Below are 22,404 nucleotides of genomic sequence, written 5' to 3' on the forward strand. Positions count from 1 at the left end.
GGTACATGTTAGAAACTTGAAATAAACTTTTAAAACAAAAATATCCGGATGCAGTAGCTGTAACAGTATTATTTTGAATGGTACTGCAAAATCACAGTATTGCCAACTCGCATACGTTTTCGATAAACCTGCCTTCTTTTAAGTCGCCTACTGAGTTCACTTTTTAACATAACGTGGCAAGTTTGGCATCATTAGAACGTTAATTAACTCTTCTTTAAAATAATATATTGAAATATGCAATATCTTTTATAGTTTTCATGAAATAGGACCTCAACTACCCCATACCTCAAAGTTTTTTGTTTCAAATTACAGTCAAAACTAATCTCAAACTCTGCCAACTATTTACCGGACATAATACAAAGGGCAATGATTTGTATTAAATTTAGTATATTTGCTACAGGTTCATGTTAGAAACTTGAAACGAAATTTTAACAGAAAAAAATATTGTATTGCTGTAGCTGTAACAGTAATATTTTGAAGGGTACCACAAATCAGAGTGTTAAATGTAAACTATTTAAAGCATATTGCTATCAATTGTATGGTGGTAACTTATGGTCAGCTATAATAAAAGCGGCCCTGAAACAATTGAAAGTTGCTTACAATAATGCTGGTCGCATACTTCTACGATATGACAGACGCAGCAGTGCTAGTACTATGTTTGTATATAATAGGATTGACACTTTTGATGCTTTGCTTAGAAAGCAAATCAATAGTTTGATGAAAAGGGTCTCTATGAGTGAGAACTTAATTATACGTAAGGTGTATGATGTTGTGTACTTCACTTCTGACTTGAGGGAAAGATGGATAAATTCAGTCTTCTAATCTTTGTTCAGAAATATGTCTTCATGGTCTAACCCATAAATGAACATTTCTTGATGTAACCTTTTTTGTATCATTTTTTTCCCAATCCTGTAACCATTTATATATATGGACATGCTCATTGTCCGAAATAAAGAATTAATAATAATAATAATAATAATAAAATCGCGGTATTGCCAACTCGCATACTTTTTTGTTAAATCTGTCTTATTGTAAGTCATCTGCTGGGCTAATTTTTTAACATAACTTGGCTATTGAGGTATCATTAGAAAGGTACTTTTTTCTTCTTTGATATGAAATATTGTAATATACAATATCTTCTTTAGTGTTCAGGATAAGACCAAAACTTACCCCATACCCCTAAGTTTATCATGCAAATTACTGTCACTACTGATTTCAAAGTCTACCAATTTTTTACCTAATACTAGACATATTACAAAAGACAATGATTTGTATGAAATCTGTTTTATTTGCTACAGAGACATATCACAAACATGAGATAGACTTTTAACAGACAAAATACTGGGATTGAATGGTTGTTGCTGTCATGTTTTGACTGGTACCATAAAGTCATAATCTTGCCCACTTGTATGTGTTGTTGTTAAATGTGTCATTTTGTAAGTCATCTGCTGAGCTTAATTTTTACTCTAAGATATCTTATGGGCTATCATTGGAAAGTCAATTTTTGCCTAAAAGCGACCGACATATTGTAATATGCAATATCTTCAATAGTTTTCATGAAATAGGACCAAAACTTACCCATATCCTAAATTCGCAAACTGCAAAGTTTAAGAACAGGTGTAGTTTGCAAATCAAACTAAGGGCTGGGGTGATGAGGTTTTTGCTATTTCATTACAACTTAAGATGATAATGTACTTTATGATATGCTAAAAGTAAGAGTGATAAAATCTTTGTAATGATACCCTACAATCTGTGTTACGGATAAAATAAGGTTGGCAGATAAATTTCATGGAAACCTGTTTGATAAAAATTCACGGGTTACAGCAACATATACTGCTATCCTTCAAACCATGATGCTAACAGCTATTAAATCGCAATAATTATTCTGTTAGAGGTATCTTCATAGTTGTACATGACTCTCTAACAAATAAAATAGGTTTCATACTAAGTTTGTCTTTTTTATAGAATTTATCGAAATTAAATGCTAGTTTTGGGAGTAATTTACGACATAAAACTTTGGGGTACGGGGTAAGGTTTTGACCTATTTTATGAAAACTATAGAAGATATTGTATATTACAATATGTCAATTTAAAGCCAAATAAATTGTTTTTTCCAATGGCAACCCAAAAGTTAGGCTATGTTAAAAGTAAGCTCAGCAGATGACTTACACGACGACACATTTAACAAAAACATATGCGCGTCAGTAATACTCTGACTTCACGGTACCCTTCAAAACATGCAAGTAACAGTCATTCAATCCCAATATTTTGTCTGTTAAAAAGCTAATTCATACTTTTGACATGTCCCTGTAGCAAAATTTTATACAAAGCATTGCCTTTTGTAGAGTGTCTAGGAATATAAATGTTAGAATTGACATTAGTTTTGACTGTAACTTGCGACATAAAACGTTTGGGTATGGGGTAAGTTTTGGTCTCATTTCATGAAAACTATAGAAGATATTGTATATTGAAATATATCATTTTAAAGAAATATACCTCGTTATGTTCCAAATAAGCTCAGCAGAAGACTTACAAGAAGACAGGTTTAACAAAAACGAATGTGATTCAGTAATACTGTGATTTTGAGGGACCCTTCAAAATATGCCTGTTACAGCTACAGGATCCCAATATTTTTTCTGTCAAAAGTTTATTTCAGGTTTCTAATATGTATCTGTAGCAAATAACACAAAGTTAATACACAGCATTGCCCTTGTATTATGTCTGGGTAAGTAATTGGTAGAATTTAGATTAGTTTTGACAGTAATTTGCGACATAACCTTTTGGGTATGGGGTAAACTATGGCCCTATTTCATAAAAACTATAGCAGATATTGCATATTGCTATATACCATTTTCAAGAAGAATAAATTACCTTTCTAATGATATACCATAAGCCAGGTCATGTTAAACAGTAAGCTCAGCAGATGACGTATATGAAGACTGGTTTGACAAAAATCCATGTGGGTCACAAAATCGTGATTTTGCGGTACCCTTCAAAACATTACCGTAACAGCTATTGAGTCCCTATATTTTGTTTGTTAAAATCCTATTTCTTATTCTAGGGATCCCAAGGCTTCTGAAAATACAGGTTTGTTATCCTGTGCGGTTGGGGGAAGGTGCACGTAGACGCCCCTCTAGCCACAGCCTAATAGATTGTTAGTAATGCTTGCTGTATAAGTAAGACAAATAATAATAATAATAATAATATTTATTACTTAAAAAAAACAAACAAAAAAAAAACCAAAAAAAAACGCTTTACATGTAAAAACATCTCAAAGCGCAGTACAACACTGTTCTAAAAAGATCTAAAAATACTGTTTAAAATATGTGTTTTAAGATTAGCTTTAAAACTGCTAAAAGAGCAACATGAACGCAATAAAAAATGGCAGCCTATTCCACAAAGTGGAGCACAAACGGAAAAAGCCCTGTCACCGTAAAAAGCTGTAGTACAAATGGGTTGATAGAGCATATATGTACCATGAACGGAAGAACGTAAGGCACGACTAGAAGAGCAAATGGTTAATAGTTCCTGAAGATATACAGGGGCCATGTCTTGTAAAATCTTGTATACAATACAGAGAATCTTAAATTCAATACGTTCTGTAGGGGTAATCAATGTAATCTACTCAACACAGGGGTAATGTGATCTGATTTCTTTGTTCTGGAAACTACACGTGCTGCCGAGTTCTGGATTAACTGAATCTTATTGAGTAGATTGCAAGGCAGACCATAAAGAAGACTATTACAATAGTCAAGCCTAGATGTTACAAAGGCATGGACTAATTTTTCTGTCGAGTCTTGATCTAAAAGATGTCGGATTTTACTTATTCTCCGCCAAGCAAATGACGCTGATTTACATAAATTGGAAATGTGTGGTTTCATAGACATACATGAATCAAATAATAACGCCAACATCACGGACTGTAGGTGAAGAATGGACGACGACATCACCAACTTGAATGTTGCACTCCCGTGGTTGATTCCCCTTCACAAACTTAGAGGAAAATCTGATAACCTCAGTTTTACCTTCATTGAGAGCAAGCATGTTATTGCTCATCCACAGACGAATTTCCCGAATACAACTTTCAACCTGATCACAGGGGAAATTATCACATGAGCAGACGACATACAACTGGGTGTCATCAGCATAGCACATAGTTTCCGGCTTGTGTTTAATTATAATGTCCTCAAGAGGTGCTGTGTATAAAGTGAATAACACGTCCAAGTACGGAACCCTGGGGACACCACAATCAAGTGATTGTACTCCTGACACCACCGACCCAACACTCACTTTCATCGTTCTGTCTTGTAAATATGATTCAATCCATTTAAGAACTGTGCCATTAAAACCAAATCTGTGACGAAGTCTATGTATCAAAATTTTATGGTCGATGGTGTCAAAAGCGGCTGACAAATCAAGAAGAACTAAAATAACATTATCCCGCTTGTCAAGAGCCCTCAATACGTCATTTTGGACCCTAATGAGAGCGGTTTCGGTACTATGACCTTCTCGGTAGGCTGACTGACATTTCGCAAATAAATTATTGTTCGCCAGATGTGAATTGATTTGAGTTAAAGCAGATTTTTCAATCAACTTAGATATGTATGGTAAGTTCGAAACTGGTCTGTAGTTTTTCAAAACATTCTGTCAAGACCCGGTTTCTTCAATAAGGGACGTACAATGGCTGATTTACACAACTGTGGAAATTCACCTGATATGAATGAGGTATTAATTATATGCATAATTATTGGCGATACCTGGTGTATACACTGCTTTATCGAACTGTTGGTACGGATCTAGACTTGAGGATTTGGAAGGTAATGAACTGATTAATTTCTCAACAAACTCGATGGTTACTGGTTCAAAGGAACATAAACTGAGTCTAGAGTCAACAGAAATGTCAGATGGTGGAACAAATGACATCTTCTCACGAATCTGCTCAATCTTCGAATGAAAAAACTTAGCAAAGATATCAGGTAACTCAACAGGATCCAATTCCGGAATGGTTGAAGTTAGTGCACGCTTAGTGCCAGCAATGTCATCGATGATTCCAAACAGATCTTTAGTGTCAGCATTAGCAATACGACTACGATGAAACGATGAATGTGCTTCTCGCAGTTTGGCCGTGTACTGATTCCGAGCAGATTTAAACATTTCCCCATGGACAACAAGACCAGTCTTCCTCCACTGTCTTTCAAGCTGACGGAGATTCCGACGTTCCGGTAACAGATCTTCAGTAAACCAAGGAGCACGAGCTTTATCCAGGACGTACTTGTTAACAACAGGTGCAACCTCATCAATGGCCGATGTCATTGCATTGTTGTACATCTTCACAAGTTCGTCCACACATACATGTGGTCCGAAGTCACTTGAAGGTAGTGATGACGCAATCTTTCGTTGAAAAATGTCAATGTCAATGTTGGCAAGTTTCCTTGAAGATCGGAGAAGTTTACGTGGCTGTGGTCTTGTAAATATGCTTGAGAAATGCAAAGCAGCATGGTCAGATGGCAAGCACCAATCCGATTCGATTTCATAAATGCAATGGTCAGCCAATCTAGTGATAATAAGATTCAATGTATGCCCTTTGGTATGCGTTGGACCGATCACATGTTGACTACGTCCTATCGAATGAAGCAAGTCAGAGAACCTTTCTCCATCAGGGTTAGCAGGGTTGTCAACATGAATATTAAAGTCGCCAACTATGATCAATCTTCCAGCCGAGCAAATGACAGTCTCAAGGAAGGTGGAAAATTCACTTAGAAAGTCGTTAATAGTACCCTTTGGTGGCCTATAAACAACTATGAAGCGAACCACAGACGACAGAAAATTCAGGTTGCCATCCATGATCTCAAAAACGTTGAAAGAAAAAGTCTGATTTCGGGTGAATTTTAAGGTGGAACGTGTGATAACAGCGATGCCATCCCCTCTTTGTTTTACACGTGGAACTTGGTGTATGTTGTAACCACTTAGCGATGATGTAAGACGTGCTGCAATGTTGTTGTCACTTTCTTTAAACTATGTCTCGGTGACTGCAAATACATCAGTGTTGTTTTCAATGATGGAACCAGAGACGGATTGTAGTTTCCCGTCTACAGATCGAGCATTCCATACTGTGAAATCAATATTACGTGGTTTGCAGAATAATGATTCCCTGCGGACGGTGATGAGGTTAGATGCATGTACTGAACGAAAGCGCGACTGCCTCTGAGATTTGAAGACATTCATGACAGTAGTTATAGCCTGACTAGAATCTTGTGGAGATGTTGCATTTCCATTGGCTGCTTCTGAGCTGGTATTTGAAAAACTTACAGGTTTGACAATACCCTTTAGGGCACCTGCTCTCTTCCCTCTATGGGTGGGTGGTTTGGCACGGAGACCACATAACTTAATAACAGACCACACTGCTTCAGACAATCTCGTATTGGCAGTGAATTTGTTGCACAGGTGTAACAGATTCCGATGGTATTGCATACTTGAAATTAGCATATGAATGCAACTGGCCGTACGTATGAAGATGAAGCCAAGTTCAGACAAACTTGTTGACAAAAATTATTGCAAAACAGGTAGGATAAATAAGAAATTTACCGAGTTCTTGTGATAGTAGTTCAAGTCAATGAATATTCATGCAGGCGTTGTATCAATATGACAAGGAGGCATAAACGATTTTCCAAATACATCTTATGAAAATCATTTTAGAAAAAAAATGTTTAAAAAGTAAATTATAAAAATATACAGTCATCAACAATCTAATTACTTTAAGGAGAAAATGGCAATATGACTATGTGTGTGCATTTTTTAAGTCTTCTTTTTAGGCTGTGCATTAGTTCATTGCATAACAATAAAATGCCCATTCACGATATACCAATGTAGCAAAACTTGCAATTTTGGTGAGTAGAGACAATAATGCTGATTAATACCCAATTTTTACATTTATTTTCTTCGTAAGCACACTGCAATTAGTAAATATCATCCGTAAATCTGTTTGATTTGATTCATTGGGAGGAAACAATAGTTATCGTATTTTCTTCCATTTAAAAATACTGAATTACAGAAAAAATCCATTTAAAGTTATCCAATTTTATGAAGTCATATTTTTTTACTAAAACCTTATGCATTTAAGAAAGACCAGTATCTCATCTTTCTAAAACTATAAGGTATATGGCAATTCAAGCCAGTTTACTTCATCAAGAAAAGAATGTTGTACCCCTACCCCTAGCTTTTGCACACCCCATACAGATACACGCAATTCAAAATTGACTCCAAAGAATGAATGAATGAATGAATGCTTTATTTCACCAGATGCTTCACAGTATGTACAATAATGAAAATTATAAGAAACTGTGTATTACTGAAGTTGTACAAAGTCAAAGAAAAGAAAAGAACATTGCAATATTGTAAAATCTGGTGGGGACCATGAAAATAGTCTAAAAGGACTAGTCGAGTTCATGGCCCGTGAGTATACTAATAATTATTCAGTACAAGCTTAAGTGTGATGGAGGATAGAAAAAACACAGTTTTAATGTAAATTCAGTAAGTGATGTGTCAATGCAGACTTGAAAACCTGTCTACTTGACAATTATAGTCAGGCAGCGAATTCCAGTGTTTCACAGCTGCATACCTAATGTTATGTTGTGAAATTGTCAAATTTGAGCCTGGAATACGAAAATTTTCAACTTGTGTTAAACGTGTTGGATACGAGTGCTTTGGAATCTCAAAATAATGTTCAACTGTATGAGGAAGATTGTTATGCTTCAAATCATAAACAAACATACAAGTACAATATTTACTCAGTTTGTAGATATCTAAAATATTCAGTTTGTAAAACAGAGGTTCGGAATGAGCAATAAAATGAGAAAAGGTAATTGAGCGAACAATCCGTTTCTGAAGGCGAAAAATTGACTCTAAATAGCTGGAAAAAGTGTTTCCCCAGATTTCCAAACAGTACATTATATGAGGTAAGATGAAAGCATTATATAGTTGAATGAGAATGGATTTTGGAACATAGTGTCTTAGTCGTGTAATGATACCAATTTTGGGTGTAATTACTTCAACGACCTTTCGTATATGATATTTCCATGACAAAGATGAATCTATCGTAACTCCTAAATAGCTGGCACAAGAAACTTGTTCTATTGTATCATTCCCAATTGACAGATTTCCTTCAAATGTGGTGTTTCGCTGTGGTGTCTTTATGATCATATAATTGGTTTTGTCAACGTTGACTGTGAGTTTGTTGGCCATACACCAACTGATAATTTCATTAAATTTGGCGTTAATTTGAGTTAGATTTACATTCTGGGTACGTAGAGATTTAAAAATATTGGTATCATCTGCAAAAAGTCTACAATTAAAATAGTCTGTTGAATTACAAATATCGTTAATATATACCAAGAATAAAGTCGGACGCAGAATAGAACCCTGCGGTACACCACATTTGATTTGCCTGTAACAAGAAGATTTACCATTAACAATTACAAACTGATTACGATTTGTTAAATAACTATGAAATAAATTTAGTGATGGGCCCCGCACTCCATAATGATGTAGTTTGTGAAGAAGGATATCATGATCTATAGTGTCAAAGGCTTTTTTCAAATCAACAAAAATACCTAATGTAACATAGCCAAGGTCCATCTTCTCTATAAGATCAGCAACAATGTCAGCGAGGGCAACTTTAGGACTGTACTTTTTGCGAAATCCATACTGCGTATCAATTAAAATATCGTACTTGTCAAGAAAAGAAACCAGTTGTTTGTTGATAACTGCTTCAAAAATTTTACTAAAGACTGGCAGAATTGAAATTGGCCTGTAATTACCAACATCAAATGGACAACCTTTTTTATAAAGAGGGTAATTTTTGCAACTTTTAGACTATCAGGAAAAACACCATTTGAAATCGAAAGATTGATAATATGTGAAAGAGGGCCAGCGATATACTCAGCTGCATGGATAGTCAAAAGAGGATGAGTAAAATCATAACCAGGTGTTGTTGAGGAATCCAGGGAGAGTATTTCTTTTATAATGTCTCCTGGTACAATTGGTTGAAAAAAGAAAGAATTGTTACGACTCTGCTTCAAATAATTCTGGAAATTGATATCAGTGGAAATTTTGGACGCCAAATTGGGCCCAATATCAGAGAAATACTTACAAAATTCATTTGCAATATCTGTACTCTCTGTTATCACCCTGCCGCCAATTTCACTGAGTTCTAATTTGTTTGGGGCCATACTACTCCCATTATTTCTATTGAGATTTTCATTTATAACATTCCATTTTTTCCAGAATTCCGACTTACAGAGTTTAATTTATTACAATAATACATTTTCTTTGCGTGTTTTAAAACCTTGGTTAAGACATTACGGTAATTCTTATATATCATTATAACATCATCGTTCATGGGACGCTTCTTACTTTTTGAGAAAAGCAAATGTTTTTTCTTGATAGAAATAAGCAAGCCTTTTGTTATCCATGGTTTCCGAATTGACTTACTACGGTGTTTTTTTGTCGTCAAGGGGACATGTTTCATAGCAATAGCGTGAAATTTTTCATGAAATATATTGTAGACATCATTCGCATTACTGCGATCATACACTTCCTGCCATGAAGTACTACTCAAGTCAGTCAAAAAGGACTCACGATTGTAACTAGAAAAATCGAAACATGTGTGTTGTGTGTGCTGTTTGAATACATGGTTCAACCCTTTTACAATTGCAAATATGGACAGGTGATCTGAAATGTCAGTTTCGATGGAACCGCATTCCAAAAAGTGATCTGTTATATTGGTAATCAAGTGGTCCATTGTTGTACATGTATTATCAGTTATCTTGGTTGGGGTGTTAATTACTTGATGGAAGTTATACGAATTCAAAAGTGTTGAATAAGAAGTATTTAAATGAGACGATGAAGACGTACGATATTGAAGTCTCCAACAATTATGCAATTTTTGTCTTTCGATGAAAGGCATTCAATGACTTTCTCAAAGCTTTCAAGAAAGTCAGATGTCGGAGTATTCGGCTTTCTATAAACTACACCAAAGACAACATTTTTCTTTGCAATGGTAACTTCAAAGAAAAGTGACTCACAGCTTGCAATATGCAAATTAACCATTTGTGAGTGGGCAAGTGAGGAATGGATGTACATTGCGACACCTCCACCCTGGCCACATTCCCGACTACATGTGTACAGCCGATATGATGGCAGTTGAAAAAGTGACTGATTTACATTTCTGTTCAACCATGTTTCTGACAATGCAATTGCGGGAAAATTGTGGTGTAATACATTCAGCAAATGAAGACGGTCATCAAAGTGCTTACTAAGAGATCTAATATTTAAATGGAATACTGAGATCGTTGAAAGTTTGTCATTTTGATTTTTACCTTGATTAAACTCGTCGACAGTGTATGAAGAACAATCGTACTTGATAATGTGATCTTGTGGGTTGGAGTCCATAAAACAAAAACAAAAAAGTTACTCTTGGTGTTCAATTTATACGGTTAACGTTCTTCAGTGATGGTATCATGATGACTTCAGAGCTGCTATCTTTACGCGTAAAAATCTTGCCGTTGCTGGTCCAGATGTATTTCCAATTCAGTTGTTTTCTTCTTTCATTTACTTGCTGAAAAAGGCGCTTCGCTGTCGTGGTCAAGTTCTCGTTGACGTAAATATTGTTGGTACTATTTCCCAGATGGAGTTGATGTGGCGTCTTGCCTCTAAGGTGTTTCCGAGCATAGTAAAGTTGATTTCTTGTAGATCTTCTGACAAATCTGACAATGATAGGTGGTGGTGGCGAAGACTCTTCCCGGTTGTGACTTTGGCGTCTTGGCAGACGATGGCTAATGTCTATGTCGTTTTTAGTGACATCAACACCTACAGCCGCTGAAATTTTGATGACAATATCATCTGTGTTTTCATCATTTTGCTGTGGAAACCGTGAATTTCGATATTGTTTCGACGCCCATATTGCTGCAGTTCTTGTAGTTCTTCTTGGGTACTGCATAACGCTTTCTCTGTGTTGGTAATCTGTCCTTGTAATCTAATGTTTTCAGCTTTCAGGTGATCGGAGTTTGATTGAAAGTCGGCCAGCTGCTTTCTAAAGTTTTCGAAAAAATCGTTGACAAAATCAACTGACCTTTGTACGTCAGCTAAGCTGTGTTCAAGAGTGGAAATCTTTTCCATTTGTTTTCCCAGAGTTGACAGAGTTTGAAGAATTTCAGACAGCTGACTTTGAATGTCTTTGTTCTCTGTTTGGCTATGCGGACAGAAGTCTCCAGTGTCGGCCATCTTGGTTTGCTTTGGCTCTGGACTGTGTTCGCTACTTGTACTCAATTTGGTGGTTCCATGCTTCTTTGCTGGTTTCTTCGGCATCTTTTACTGATTGAAGTTGTCAAACAGTGCTTCAGAATGTATAACCAAAGGTTTTCAAGTCATGAAGACACTTGGTAGCGAAAATAAGAGCAACATTGGACGAGCGATGTGCGTCCTACCTCCATGACATGCGCAACAAACAAGTGTATAGTTAAATATATATGATGTTAACACTTTCTTTCTTGTTTAATATGTCGGAATAAACAATTTAAACACAAAAAGTTGTGAAAAGTTTGCTTAATAAAAAGTAAATCACAATTGTTACATGGTATTTTGAGTAAAAAATTTCAAAATTGTCAAAAACATTCATTTCAAAGTAGTCCTATTCTATGTACACAAATTAATTTTGCTAAAGTTGTTGTTCCTCAGAAACAGCAGTATCTGAGCTTTCCAAAATATAAGGTTTGTGCTATTTCATGCTAGTTTACTCAATTTAGTGGAGGATATAGTACCCCCCACCCCTACCCATTTTTCGCCATTTTTTGCGGTACATACAAATCAAAAACCAGTGCAGACAGGTAGTGCATCCCAAAATATCCAATGTTAACATCTTTTTATTTGTTCAGCAGATCCAAAAGAACAAAAAATACCCGTGTAGTAGGTTTAGGGGGGTGTGCACGGCGGGCCCCTCCAGCCCACAGAATAATATTACCTTAATCGCCAGAATGCTGCCAATATGGCCACTGTGCGGCCATATTGCATCCTATCCCAACACTGATTGGTTATCACGGTACCATATTTTAAAAATTTTGATGCAGTACCTTAGACATTCACCCTAAAAACAAAAAATCCATTATGTAAATGCAAATCTGTACCAAGTTTCATCAAATTTAACGCAGTATTTGTGGATATATCACTCTAATTAGGATAGTTCATTACATATGCAATTACAAATTAATTAACTTGACACTGATAAATGTCTTTCTCACTGTCAAAGCAATGTAAGCTCAACATCTCTACCAAGTTTCATGAAATTTGATGCAGTATTTCTTGACATATCAGTCTAATTACGAAAATTCAATTATTGACATGATACTGCTTCATGTCGTTAAACAAATTGATGTGCATATGTATGACATAGGTCAATGTCCTTGTGCCAACTTTGAATGATACTAGTGGAAATATGTCAGAGTTATAGATCTGTACATGAAAAAAATCGTAACAAAATGGCAACCAGGCAGCCATTATTGCATTATTGCATTGGACTGTGGAACCCATAGACGTGCATATTTATGACACGATAGGTCAATGTCCTTGTACCAACTTTGAAAAAAATGAGTTGATACATATCCAAATTATGGCTCAGGACATGACAAAATCATAACAAATGGCCTCAAGGCAGCCATATTGCATCGGATTGTGAAACCAATTAACATGTATATTTAAGACATAGGTCAATGTCCTTGTAAAACTTTGAATAAAATCCGATGATACATGTCTGAGTTATGGCTCCGTACATGACAAAATCATAGCAAAATGGCAGCCATGTGGCCATATTGAGTCGTAAAACAAAACAAATCAATGTGGATATGCATGACATAGGTCAATGTTCTTGTACCAACTTTGAATAAAATCAGTTGAAATGAGCCTGATTTATGGCTACGTACATGAAAAATTGTAACAAAATGGCCGCCATGCGACCATATTGGATCATATCGTGAAACAAATTGACGTGCATACGTATGATATAGGTCAATGTCACTGTACTAACTTTGAATGAAATCGGTTTAGATGTGGCTGAGTCATGGCTCCGTACATGAAACAATCATAACAATGGCCGCACGGTGGCCATATTGGATCGTATCACAAAACAAATTAACATGCATATGCATTACGTATAAAGCAATCCTTGCATCAAGTTTGAATGAAATCACTCCAGACGGACGCACGGACGCATGGACATGACAAAACCTATAGGTCCCCGGAAGATGTGCCTGGGGACTAACAACGACGATGGGGTATGGATGCTCTACGACATCAATCGATCAATAACAATTACACATCGGACTTGGTACCAGTATATAAGCTTTAATATAAGCTCTCTTTTGAATGTTAGATGATACCTGTTGTTCGAAAATGAACTTTCAATAAATATGCATATTAATCTAATTTATGTAAAACACATTTTAGTGTATGTGTTCGTCTACTGAATTTGAGTTAATAAAACGAATGTAGTATTTTTAGAGTGATGCGCTGAAAAGAAATATATTTATATATTGAGAAATAAAAGTTCAACATTTTTTGAATTTTTTGTGTAAAATCCAATATGGCCACCACTAACACGTGATCTTCTAGGTGTGTCACATGGTTTTTTGTTCATTTTTATGATGCTCTATCATGTTGCAATACTCACTGAAAACAATTTTCTGAATATTCTTAAGTAAAAAAGATACAGCGCATACATGTTAGTCAATATTTATGAGGCCATATTTCCATTGAAAACAACGCACAGGAATGCATGTACAAAAATTAATTACGCAGTGAAAGTGTTAAATACAATCTATGCAGACAGATGCCAATAATTGTCTTATTAGGCGTGATAAAGCGTGAGGGGAATGAATCGATGCAGTCACCGACATGACTTTGACAGATGGAAATGTAACGTGTCTACAATGTTATCAGTATAGTTTGTGCACCCTGCACAAAAAAAATTAATGTAACGTAGGGGAGTGTACAAATCAGGCGTTCTAGAACACAGCCCTTTTGTTCACGTCAATTGCACTAAGGAGGCTCACGCAATTCGCCAAAAATACGCAACCCTTGCCAAAAATAGGGGTTCTTGGGCTATCATAAGAACACTCTACCTTTACTCCCAAAGCCTTCAAGGCAAAATGTGTGCAAGTTGCTGCTTACTAGCTCTTGGCAGCTTGCGGCCGGAGCTGCATGAACGAGTTTTGTAGAATCCACCGTGCTAGCCTGCGGAAGGGGGTGGCTTAAAAGCCTGCCTGAAGTGTGGGGTGAGCATTCAGAACGAGCTTCCTCTGTGTAGGAGATGCAAGTATGACAGTGAAAAAGTTAAAGCTTGGCAGAGGAAACAAAATGAGATGATGAGGCAGAGAAACACGATATGATAGTTTGGAAGAACGAGTTGCCGTTTTGGACGAGTTATGGTGCTTCCAAGCCTTCGACTACATTTGAATTTTATATTAGAGAAAAATTCCTACAAAATTATATATTACTTATAAGTATACACATTAGCTATGGTTGAGAACATAAGACATGGTCCGGGTGAAGGCATAACCTTCCACCACACAAACCACGCAGTTAAGAACTCCCTGCGGAGCAAGCAGGCGGATGTTGCCAAAGGGCATCAACTCGGAGCTGATCCCTAGCCTTCTTGGACAGTGTACGACCCCACATCAGCAAGATTATTGTAACTGTTATTGATGCATGCTCACGTGGCTGCTGTTACAGTTTACAGTCTCAGCTATAAATTCGTGTGACTTTTCGTAGTATCTATTGTAACACTGTAGATTTTATTTTCGTCGTTTTTTTCAGAAAAAGCGGAGACGCATTTACTTTTGTGCAATGCAATGTTACGCGAGATTGACTTCATTTTTGGGAAATAAAAAATCCATGTACGCGTTTCACTAAAACGAAGTAAAATTATGAAATACAATAAAGTAAAATTCAACTAAAAAATTAAAGCGAAAATTAATGTCGGGCCGTCTCTCTCGGTCATATTTCTGACCACTGAGTTATGGTATGAGATTTGTCGATAGAATGTTCAAATGTGAATTTAAAGTAGGGTAAAGGGTCCTTTTCCAGCGTAATTTTAAACCATCGAAATGTCGTGTCTGAAACCTTTCCATCAGCATATTTGACCGGAGTGGAGATTTAACATAATTTTCTCCGTTTCATGGAATGTTTTGGTACCTATTTCTGTTGAGACTGGTAAGCCCGTGTTGCATCCACAGATTTGTTTAGAGTATTCTCCGCTGAAGTTAAAAAAATAGTCCACAAATCCGAGGATTTGATTTTGTTTCACTGGAACAATAAGTAACTTTTTGATAATAGGATGTCTGATAAAGAATATGCTTGGGGAGCCAAGGCAGTTGACTGTATTGTTTTCCAATCCCTGAAACAGTCGCCTTGGTAAATAACTGATGGACACCTAGGAGATTTGATGATGTCATTTCTTTGCTGTATATCAATTGTTATAAACTAATCCTGCTGATGTCATATCTTCATCATTCATTTGACACAATCATAGAGAACCAATAATGATCTATTGCTTGCACTTGCATGACATTACTTTACATCGTTGCTGTACTTATTTCCATCTGAGTGAATTTAAATTGTTTAACTACTTCTTACTAAATATATATATATATATATATATATATATATTATATATATATATATATATATATATATATATATATATATATATATTATATAGACACACATACATAGGGAATTTAAACTGTTTATTACTTCTGAATAAATATATATATATATATTATGTATAATATTATATATATACATATATATATATATATATATATATATATATATATATATATATATATATATATATATATATATATATATATATATATATATATATATATATATATATATATATATATATGGCTTATTGTCTACAAAGACAACAGGCCAGCCGCCGTCTCACACATAATTTACTGCAAGTATCTTGCCCTAGAGAGCAACCAGCAAAGAGCAAGTCCCCAATGAAAGTAGAAACACCACAAGGCTGCTGACAATGCCTGCCGTGACATAGATCAATTCCCATTTTTTTCCTGTTTAGCGCTCAGCGTGTAGTACTCTCGAAACTTTGGTTCATCAACCATAAGAAGGGCCGCACAAACTATCTTTGTGAAAAGAGTTGCAAGTCCTCATCCATCAAAGGCAGCTCCCTCTCTGGGCTCGAATTCTTGTTTTTTTTCTATCTTTTCCAGTTTTGTATCCGCTGCATCTGTTCTGTGTACGCCTGTCTGTCTCGATTGACTCTCCCCAATGCCCTGTTGTGCCCTGGCCAGACAGTTTATGGGCAAGCACATTGCCACCAGAGAAGGCAGTTGTATTGAGAATCACCCAAACAACTTTCTTCCCAACTGCCGCTGCCATGATCTTTTGAAGGCTTGGTAGTTTTCTCGATAGTGCTGAAGTCCGCCTACTCAAACCTTTGTGACTGGGTTCTTTCTCTTTGGGACCCAAAATGAAAGTATAAAATCAAGACAAACAGGTTTCGATTTTATGAAGGTATTTATTTCTAAAGCTCATATCATATGCATATGTTCTTATAACACACACAATATCATAAAGAGACAGTCACCAATATTGTGACTGCTAAGCAGACAACCAGGTGCACTGCATGTATGAAATATATCAGAAAATAGAACAACACGACACAAGATAAACCGTAAAGATAACATAAGGACATAGAACAAGTAACGAGTTACAAATAGGTGGTGGTTTCATATAACTTGCTCTACTCTTGCTAATGGCTTGTTGCAGGCTGTCGAGTCCTTAGCAATTCAATATCACATGGTAGCTCACAGTGTCTCAATGTTCAGGTTTGCTCATAGTGTCTTAATATTCAGGTTTATCCAAGGTGTCTCTCAGGGTCCACGTCCAGCAGAGTTAACACTGAGGCGACGGGTTCCCACAAGGCCGATCTCACGTTTCCATATTTGTCAGTCGGCAGCTGTCAGTTTGAGCTGACATGTGATCTTTACTGTGTTGATGTATTCGAGGTTCGTACAGCCTAGGGAGCCGTATGTAAATGTCGAATACTATTTGCATAATAAAAAATATTTTTATTACGCATTTGAGAGATTACAGACTGGGGAAATTGACTGTTAGCTACTCAGATGCATTTTTCATCGCACACCGACTCGCTCTCTGCCAAAACAGGAACTGCTCTGGCTGAGACCTTGTCTTGCGATCGTCTGATGCAATCATCGTTGTAACTCGATCTTTACCCCAAACGCAAACGTGTTAGACTCAATTATTCACTTCACACAACCACACACAAAAGTACATCTTGCTCACCAATAGTTTGCGAGTGAATGTTTTTTTTATTTCCATGTCAACTCTGTAATAAAGGGTTGTAATACCGAAAAATGTTCAGTCCGTGCATAGTCAAGTTCTGCGGTCCTCTGCAAATGGCATTCACACATTGTGCTCTCGCCAGCACGCTTGTCTGTACCGTGGATGACACAGTGGTAACTGGCAAGTGAGGCAACAGTTGATTGTCTCATGAACACGATTGGGACGAGTTCCATGGCCTACTATCCGTCCTGCACGTCGACACATCACGCAACTACGTCTTCCATCCGGATTGCGACCCATTCGATGACCAACTCTTTCCACATTGGTAGGAATGAGACGTGGTGCCGTCAGACTAGTTCCTCTTGGGGGACGTTGTGGAGATAAGAATTTACCGATCAGCTGTTTTGCTACTTGGGCGCGAAACATGAGCTGACGTCTGTATCTCGATCCACTTTGACCGTATCCATGAACTGATGCCATGTTGTGGAAAGCGTTCACAAGTGCATTGTTCAGCTCGTGGTAAAACACAGCTCTGTGCCACCGTGGCGATGATCAACCTGGCGTGTAGTAAGCCAGCTGTTGATCAGTCAAGTCAACACCTCTGAAGTACTGATTGTACATTACAGCAACGTTCGGGCATAGTACTTCAATTCGTTCAAAAGCACCGGTTCTTTTATCTTTACATCGGCGCCTCACTAGCGCTCGATTCAGTCTTCGTGCAGAGACTGCCGTGCTCATAAATTTCACCATTTTTGTGTCTTTCCAGCCACATACTGTCATTGTGCTGTCTTGAAATACCAAGAAACTATCACGTGGCCATCGCTCTTCGTCGTCAGCATCAGGCGGTACGACTTGTGGATCATAGTTTGCGGCATTCTTTATTTCATCGGGTAAACCTAAGGTGTACATCCTGCAGGTTCCTGTGGCAGCAATAGTATGCAAGTAGAGAGAGTCAAACAATGGGGCAGAAGTGTAATATGAGTCCATAATGACATGATGTCCTAACTCATAGTAAGGTCGAATCAGCCGGGAAACAACTTTCCCAGGTCTATTTCCCCTGAAAACTCGGGGGTCATCTGCAGCATCGGATCAAGTTGGTGATGACAGTTATCAGCGACAGGTTGATGGACTTCGTCGTTGAAAATGTAACCCGTAGCGGACTCACTGAGAATGTAAACTCTCATTCCATATTTGTGCGGTTTTGCTGGATTGTAGAGAACATTCTTTGTGCGGCCCCGGTAGGGGATGACTCCTTCGTTGATTGCCAGTTCGCACATCGGGCTTCAGTGCATTCTGCTGTTTGCATTCATTCGATCAATGACATTTCATACTTTCAACATTCTATCCCGTTTCTCACTTATTTTTTGGGCTGTATACATGGCTGTGTTACGAGCACAGTACGGCTGTGTGCTGTAGTATAAATATCGCATCAGTAGCTTGAAGCGATCACGGGAAAAAGTTCTCTTGACGAAATTATGACCGAAGCAAATATGGTCCGACCAATACAGCTGGATTTCAGGCTGCCAGCAAATTCCGAATAGCACCATCACTCCAATGAATGCTCCCATTTCGACAACCATCGGTGTCCAGGCCGATCTTTGACGTTCCCTTGCATGTGCCCTTTGCCCTTTTTCTCTGTCTGGCGTAACGATTAATGCATCGGGTAATGAATCTTAACAGATCCTCGTCGAATATTTGCGAAAAAAAACCATTCGACTTCTGAAGCATCGTCTGGCAGCAGGTTGATAAGCCCCAGCTCTGGACCAATGAACTTTGGTAAAAGATCGAAATTACAGTTCGTAGGTCTGTGTATGGTCTGTTCACAGTACCACCGGCAATACTCGTTTCGTAGTATTCCTGTCTACGCTCTATTTCTTGTTGCATCGTGGTTTCTCACTGCCTGTAATATACAAGTTAGAAAAAGAGATGAGCTTTACGAACCAATGTTTGACGTCAGCGGCAACAGATGTGCCGGCTAAAATTTCTAATGTTTGCGTACAGTGTAAACACTTTGAGGTCACACGAACGGACGCATGTTTCCCAGGCAGAGAAACAGTAAACACCGCCGATGACAAAAACATTCACTCGCACTTCATTTTTCATATGTATTTCATGATTCTATTCAGATAATAAATTCATGAAATGCATTTTTTCTTTGATATGTAAATAACGAACACCCCAGGTTACTACACATTGAGGTATTTTCTCACTTTGCCCTATATTTCATGCATCGTTCTCGAGAGAACAGATCGTCTGGTTATTGATAAAAACCAGATGTTCGCACGATCCAACAGCTGAGCGAGGTCGTGCAAACTTAGTAGAAAGGAAGCAGTTGCCGCAGTGTTAAGTGTGGTCACTAGTGTGGTTTCGCTCATCTTGCAGGCTCATTTTCAGGCACATGGTCGCACAGGCCTTCCAGTCAGGTATATATCATCCTGGTGTTATTAGTTCCTCAGTGTAATTTGTTCTCCTCGCTGCTACTGTCTGGAGCCTTTATATATGCCAACCCAGGTGCACAATTCCACCCACTGTACTATTATTCTGCTAGGATAATTAATTTATAGTCATTGTTCTCACTGCTCCACTGTCTATTGTTCTGGCCGGTGACCCGAATATTCAAAAAAGTTGTCTCGGAGGTCTCATCAGAAAGCTATGCAATCAGCACTATCTAACCACCTCTATATACACGTGCATAAACCTGACTGCTATAACCACCAATCAGAATGACAAGAGATAAGACACATATAACACAGACAAAACAACACACTGTTGATACTTTGTGACACTATTCCCCTTTTTATGATGAAACTCTTTTGGTCTTAATACTTCAATCTCAAGTATCTGTAGTGGAACAGTGAATAAACTGTTGTATTTCACTTGAACTGTTAAACATTCAGTTAACCTCATCAGACTTTGTTGTGCTTCAGCTAAAATAGTCTGCTTCGACATTGTCTGTACCCTTTATGGCAACAATCCTGTAATTAAAGGACAGCAGGTACAAAGCCCATAGCATAAGTCGACCATTTGATACTTTAGCACGGTTCAGGAAGATAAGTGGCTGGTGGTCAGTCTCAATCAGGAACTCTTTGCCATAGAGATATTGTTGGAATTTACGTACTCCCCATACGAACGCCAAACATTCTTTCTCTATCACAGAATATACAGTTTCCTGTCTACGCAATTTATGGCTAGCATAAACAACTGGAAATTTTTCTCCTTCATTAACCTGTAAGACCACCGCTCCCAGTCCACTGTCAGATGCATCGGTTCTCAGAATGAAGTGCTTTGTGAAATTTGGAAGTCTCAACACAGGGTAACAACTGAGGGCGCCCTTCAAATCAGTTAATGGCTTCTCCTGATGCTCTCCCCAGTTAACCAATTTAGGTTGACCCTTCCTTGTTAGGTCGCTTAAAGGTGCTGCAATTGTTGCAAAGTTTGGTATAAACTTTCTAAAATAACTTGCCATTCCCAAGACACATGTGTTACGGAGTAGTAACATAATTGAAGGAACGAAATACAAACTAACAATCAAACCTCCCGTATGGCTGCTTTTCAGCCCATAGACAATGCACGAGGCTCATCAAACTTTGAGACAGGGCAAAGTTCCGTAAATATATTATTGAAAATATACTATTTACCATTTTATGGTATTAGAAATATGTACTCTTGCATAAAAGACCGTAAAAAAAACGTACTTAAGCACGTTTTAAAATTCTTGGCCGACAACTGATAATCTATCAGCATACAGGAAGCTGGCTGGCTAACTGTTACATTGTGTCACCTCCCCCGTTGAACACGGCCACACGTACCCGTGGTCAGCAAGATGGAAACATTTATTCGTAGACCTTACTGTGATGTTTTAAATTTGATTTCACCATACTCACGCCATTCACGGAAAAATCCTTATAATTATAGTTCGGTGTTTTCTAAAATCGTAATAGCATTCAGTTTATATAAAGGTCTAAAATTGGGTTGATTGAACGTGCGAGCGTGCAGTTCGCACCCCAATTACAATGCGGTGTGCATGATCAATGCAAGAACATAGCCGGTTGCCGTAATCGTAAATTGTTCAAAAACGTAATTTGCTACGACAAATTGAACAAGCGTGTTAGATTACAAAGATTTTGTAAGCATCGGTTTTTGAAATTTTGATCTCAAATATTATATTTGGTGATCATAGCATGGCATAGACTTTGCCCTCGCTGTCTGTTTTGGTAGCCACCCAAATGCAAAGATGGCGCCCGCGGGTGACACAAGGCTACAGCTGATATAGTTGCTGCGATCGTATATTTCTTACAAATACCGATGATCTCAACTTGAAAAAAGATAGAGTTCGACTTCACCTGTGTAATATTCATTAGTTTTTAATGTCTTTGGTTTCGATTTGCTTTTGTACATCCACGCTGCAACAAAGATTTTGCCTATGCCCTACGCTTAGTTTAGGGGGTTGTGCACTGCCCTTGTATTTCAAATATGGCCCGGTAAGGTAACGGTGGCAATTGCCCTGATCGTAAATAACTTTCAAATACAAACTTTTATCAGAAATTAAACAAGAGGATAAGAAATTGCTTATTGCATTTTCATTAATCTGTGACATTTAGTCTTCGGTTTAGCTTCATACTGCAGGGGTCCCCCGTAGAATTTGCCGGTACTTACCGGGACTTGACTCAAAAAAGCTTATGGTACGTAGCTTACCCGATCGCATAACGATCAAATAAAGTCAATAGCTACGTGCGTACTGTTGCCGCGCGTTTGTAAATATTTAAGAAGTATGGTTTTATATCACAATCCTAACAACACATTCGACTTTGTGGATGTTATTCTCAAGAAAATTTGACATCTTAAACTTAAGTTTGGTTTTGTACGGTTACGACGTCTATTTTGCCAATGCCAATGTCGATTGCGCGCCGGGCACAATTTCAAATATGGGGCCGATTTCTGTCTCACAATAATATACACCCCGTTCGCAATAAATCGAGTGCCCCGAAAATCAAGAGGTTGCCCCAGTACGAACACCTATCA

This window comes from Ptychodera flava, unplaced genomic scaffold (genome assembly GCF_041260155.1).
Source record: "Ptychodera flava strain L36383 unplaced genomic scaffold, AS_Pfla_20210202 Scaffold_29__1_contigs__length_4469600_pilon, whole genome shotgun sequence".
Classification (NCBI taxonomy): domain Eukaryota; kingdom Metazoa; phylum Hemichordata; class Enteropneusta; family Ptychoderidae; genus Ptychodera; species Ptychodera flava.